Below are 5,976 nucleotides of genomic sequence, written 5' to 3'. Positions count from 1 at the left end.
TCCTCTGAGAGTTTGATATTTTCTGGCCTTACATTTAGGTCTTTAATCTATTTTGAGCTTATTTTTGTGTATGGTGTTAGGGAGTGATCTAATCTCATACTTTTACATGTAACTGTCCAGTTTTCCCAGCACCACCTGTTGAAGAGACTGTCCTTTCTCCATTGTACATTCCTGCCTCCTTTATTAAAGATAAGGTGACCATATTTGCGTGGGTTTATCTCTGGGCTTTCTATCCTGTTCCACTGATCAATATTTCTGTATTTGGGCCAGTACCATACTGTCCTGATTACTGTAGCTTTGTAGTATAGTCTGAAGTCAGGGAGCCTGATTCCTAAGGCTCCGTTTTTCGTTCTCAAGATTGCCTTGTCTATTCGGGGTCTTATGTGTTCACATAGAAATTGTGAAATTTTTTCTTCTAGTTCTGTGAAAAATGCCAGTGGTAGTTTGATAGGGATTGCATTGAATCTGTACTTAGCTTTTCGTAGTACAACCATTTTCACAATGTTGATTCTTCCAATCAACAATTCTTCCAATTTCAATTTTCTTTAATTTACCAAGGCTTTGTGTGTGACACAAGATATGATCTATCCTGGAGAATGTTCCATGAGCAGTAGAGAAAAATGTGTATTCTGTTGTGTTTGGATGGAATGTCCTATAAATATCAATTAAGTCCATCTTGTTTAATGTATCATATAAAGCTTTGTTTCCTTATTTATTTTCATTTTGGATGATCTGTCCTTTGGTGAAAGTGGGGTATTAAAATCTCGTACTATGAATATGTTACTGTCGATATCCCCTTTTATGGCTGTTAGTATTTGCCTTATGTATTGAGGTGCTCCTATTTTGGGTGCATAAATATTTATAATTGTTATACCTTCTTCTTGGATTGATCCCTTGATCATTATGTAGTGTCCTTCTTTGTCTCTTCTAATAGTATTTATTTTAAAGTCTATTTAGTCTGATATGAAAATTGCTACTCCAGCTTTCTTTTCGTTTCCTTTGCATGAAATATCTTTTTCCATACCCTTACTTTCAGTCTGTATGTGTCCCTATGTCTGAAGTGAGTCTCTTGTAGACAGTAAATATATGGGTCTTGTTTTAGTATCCATTCAGCCAATCTGTGTCTTTTGCTGGGAGCATTTAGTCCATTTACATTTAAGGTAATTATCCATATGTATATTCCTGTTCCCATTTTCTTAATTGTTTTGGGTTCGTTATTGTAGGTCTTTTCCTTTTCTTGTGTTTCTTGCCTAGTGAAGTTCCTTTAGGAGTTGTTGTAGACCTGGTTTGGTAGTGCTGAACTCTCTCAGCTTTTGCTTGTCTGTAAAGGTTTTAATTTCTCCATCAAATCTGAATGAGATCCTTGCTGGGTAGAGTAATCTTGGTTGCGGATTTTCCTCCTTCATCACTTTCAATATGTCCTGCCAGTCCCTTCTGGCTTGCAGAGTTTCTGCTGAAAGATCAGCTGTTAACCTTATGGGGATTCCCTTGTGTGTTATTTGTTGTTTTTCCCTTGCTACTTTTAATATGTTTTCTTTGTATTTAATTTTTGACAGTTTGATTAATATGTGTCTTGGCGTATTTCTCCTTGGAGTCCCCTGTATGGGACTCTCTGTGCTTCCTGGACTTGACTAACTGTTTTCTTTCCCATATTAGGGAAGTTTGCAAATATAATGTGTTCAAATATTTTATCAGTCACTTTCTTTTCTTCTTCTTCTTCTGGAACCCCTATAATTTGAATGTTGGTGCATTTAATGTTGTCCCAGAGGTCTTTGAGACTGTCCTCAGTTCTTTTCATTCTTTTTTCTTTATTCTGCTCTGCAGTAGTTATTTCCGCTATTTTATCTTCCATGTCACTTATCCGTTCTTCTGCCTCAGTTATTCTGCTAGTGGTCCCATGTAGAGTAGTTTTCGTTTCATTTATTGTGTTGTTCATCATTGCTTGTTTCATCTTTAGTTCTTCTAGGTCCTTGTTTAATGTTTATTGCATTTTGTCTGTTCTATTTCCAAGATTTTGTGTCATCTTTACTATCATTATTCTGAATTCTTCTTCAGGTAGACTGCCTATTTTCTCTTCATTTTTTAGGTCTGGTGGGTTTTTATCTTGCTCCTTCATCTGCTGTGTGTTTTTCTGTCTTTTCATTTTGCTTATCTTACTGTGTTTGTGGTCTCCTTTTTGCAGGCTGCAGGTTCATAGTTCCCATTGTGTTTGGTGTCTGTCCCCAGTGGCTAACGTTGGTTCAGTGGGTTGTGTAGGCTTCCTTGTGGTTGGGACTAGTGACTGTGTTCTGGTGGATGAGGCTGGATCTTGTCTTTATGGTGGACTGGTCTATGTCTGTTGGTGTGTTTTGTGGTGTCTGTGGACTTATTATGATTTTAGGCAACCTCTCTGGTAATGGGTGGGGTTGTGTTTCTGTCTTGCTTGTTGTTTGGCATAAGATGTTCATTACTGTAACTTGCTGGTCGTTGAGTGAAGCTGGGTGCTCTTGTTGAGATGGAGTTCTCTGGGAGATTTTCGCCATTTGATATTTTGTGGAGGTGGGAAGTCTCTTGTGCACCAGTGTCCTGAGTTAACTCTCCCACGTCAGAGGCACAGCACTAACTCCTGGTTGCAGCACCAAGGGCCTTTCATCCACATGGCTCAGAATAAAAGGGAGAAAAAGTAGAAAGAAATAATTAGTAGAAGTAGAAAAAAAGAAAGAAAGAAAGAATGGAGGGCAGGAGAGAGGGAGGAAGGAGGGAAAGAAGGAAAAAAGAAAGAAAGAAGATAAAGTAAAATAAAATAAAGTAAGATAAAATATAATAAAATTATTAAAATAAAAATATAATTATTAAGAGAAAAATATGGACGTATAGTGCCCTAGGACAAATGGTGGAAACAAAGCTATACAGACAAAATCTCACACAGAAGCATACACATACACATTCAGAAAAAGAGGGAAAGGGGAAAATATCATAAATCTTGCTCTCAAAGTCCACCTCCTCAATTTGGGATGATTTGTTGTCTAAAGGAGGGAAGGAAGGAAAGAAAGAACGAAGATAAAGTAAAATAAAATAAAGTTATTAAAATAAAAAGTAATTATTAAAAAAATTTTTTTAAATGGACAGAACTCTTGGACAAATGGTGGAAGCAAAGCTATACAGACAAAATCTCACACAGAACCATGCACATACACACTCACAAAAAAAGGAAAAGGGGAAAAAATAATAAATCTTGCTCTCAAAGTCCACCTCCTTAATTTGGGATGATTCGTTGTCTATTCATGTATTCCACAGATGCAGGGTACATCAAATTGATTGTGGAGCTTTAATCCGCTGCTTCTGAGGCTGCTGGGAGAGATTTCCCTTTCTCTTCTTTGTTCTTACAGCTCCCAGGGGCTCAGTTTTGGATTCGGCCCCGCCTCTGCGTGTAGGGCGCCCGAGGGCGTCTGTTCTTTGCTCAGAAAGGATGGGATTAAAGGGGTAGCTGATTCGGGGGCTGTGGCTCACTCAGCCCAAGGGGAGGGAGGGGCACGGAGTGCGGGGCGAGCCTGCAGCGGCAGAGGCTGGCCTGACATTGCACCAGCCTGAGGCATGCCATGCATTCTCCCGGGGGAGTTGTCCCTGGTTCCTGGGACCCTGGCAGTAGCGGGCTGCACAGGCTCTCCATAAGGGGGGGGGTGTGGATAGTGACCTGTGCTCGCACACAGACTTCTTAGTAGCGGCAGCAGCAGACTTAGCATCTCATGCCTGTCTCTGGGGTCCGTGATTTTAGCTGCAGCTTGCGCCTGTCTCTGGATCTTCTTTAAGCAGCACTCTTAATCCCCTCTCCTCGTGCACCAGGAAACAAAGAGGGAAGAAAAAGTCTCTTGCCTCTTTGGCAGGTCCAGACTTTTCCCAGGACTCCCTCCTGGCCAGCAGTGGCTCACTAATCCCCTGCAGGCTGTGTTCACGTCACCAACCCCAGTCCTCTCCCTGCGCTCCGACCGAAGCCCGAGCCTCAGCTCTCAGCCTCGCCCACCCCGGCGGGTGAGCAGACAAGCCTCTCGGGCTGCTGAGTGCCGCTCGGCACTGATCCTCTGTGTGGGAATCTCTCTGCTTTGCCCCCCGCACCCCTGTTGCTGTGCTGTCCTCCACGGCTCCAAATCTTTCCCCTTCTGCCACCCGCAGTCTCTGCCCGAGAAGGGGCTCCCTAGTGTGTGGAAACCTTTCCTCCTTCACAGCTCCCTCCCACTGGTGCAAGTCCCATCCCTATCCTTTTGTCTCTGTTTACTCTGTTTTCTTTTGCCCTACCCAGGTACGTGGTGGGGGGGTTTCTTGCCTTTTGGGTGGTCTGAGGTCTTCTGCCAGCGTTCAGTAGGTGTTCTGTAGGAGTTGTTCCACGTGTAGATGTATTTCTGGTGTATCTGTGAGGAGGAAGGTGATCTCCGCCTCTTACTCTTTCGCCATCTTCCCAGAAACCCTTGGCTTGTGGTTTTAAATTTACTTCTGAGATTAGGAGAAAAACAGCAATTTAATATAGAATGGTTGAAATATGTGCATAGGTCACACGTTTCTTTGTGATGGAAATGTTTCCCTATTAGTATACAGCACATAGTTTGCCTGAAAACATTCCATGCCATCTATAGATGAAAGCCCCTAAAAATAAAGCAAGGTAGAAACCAAACACAGTCATTAATTGTAAGACAGACGTGAAACAACTTCAGAGGTCAACTTAAAAAATATCTCAACCTTAAAGTTAAGAGTTATGTTTTATTCAGGACTTACTCAGGACTATAGCCCAGGATACAGCTGCTCATATATTTCTGAGAAGTTGGTCAAAGGAGTTACAGGAGGAGCCAGGATATATAGTTTTTGCTGAAAAACAAACATGTAGATGAAGATCATAAGACTACTGCTAATCACAGAAAACAGACATCTCAAGTTAATGATTTTAGTGCCTGTTTATATATAGTAAGATGCAAGAGTCTGGGGTCATTGAAATTATTCCTTTCATTTGCATCTTTACTGTCTAGGACCATCCTGAATTCCTCTCAGGTCACACCTTCAAGGATGGCTGCAGTGGCTGATGGCTTGACGACAGGCAACATTTGTTGTTTACCAGAATGGCACGCAGCATTCTTTGTTTACTGAAATTGCAGGCAACACTTTGTCTATAGCAACTCCTCTCGGTCATAAATTCAACCAAGGTTTGAGACATTTCCTGACCCATTTGTCCCACAGCACTAGAAAGACTTATTCCTGGATCAGGTGAGGCTTCTCTTGATAGACACTATGTGCTAGTCTTTGGATTAGGCCCTATTGATAACCTAAACTTCTCTGGTTTGCCAGTTTTACTAGCCTATTATGATCCAGAAAATGTTTTCCCTTGTTTCTTCTTCTCATATCTAGAGTTGAACTATTATAATTATTCTATGTAGAGTTATATATATAATCGACTGGCTCAAGATGTTTAGCCATCAATAATTTTGTTGGAGGCCTGGTTACCCTTTGGGTAATGCAAGAGATAATAATCTTATAAAATAGACAGGATATAAGTAATACAGCTGGTAACATTAATAAAGTCATAGTACAGCAGAGAGAGGCACAAATCATAAATAATTTGAAAACAAGAGAGAACAAACTAAAACAATGATTAGTATAACTAGTTGTAATCTAGTCACAATAAGCCATTAAGTCCACAGGGGAGCCAGGTGCAGAAGCCAAATTATGGAGGGATCAGGTCAAGAGAAAAAGGTAAATGTTCCATCTTCATTTACAACGGCATACTTTATCAATTTGTTGTAGGTTAATACATTACCTAAGGTTGGATGGGCCAAATGGACACACTATTGGTCCCCAAGGTTAAAGGGCCCCGAACAAGTCCACTCTACCCCAGTTTAATATATATATATTTTAAAAGGGTGGAAGAAAATTACACTGAGATACCTGACAGGAGTATCTTCTTGAAGATACTCATTTTATAAAAGTATCAGAGTAAAATAATGATTGTATATA

Source organism: Phocoena sinus, chromosome X (genome assembly GCF_008692025.1).
Source record: "Phocoena sinus isolate mPhoSin1 chromosome X, mPhoSin1.pri, whole genome shotgun sequence".
Classification (NCBI taxonomy): domain Eukaryota; kingdom Metazoa; phylum Chordata; class Mammalia; order Artiodactyla; family Phocoenidae; genus Phocoena; species Phocoena sinus.
Note: the sequence above shows the minus strand (reverse complement) of the source record.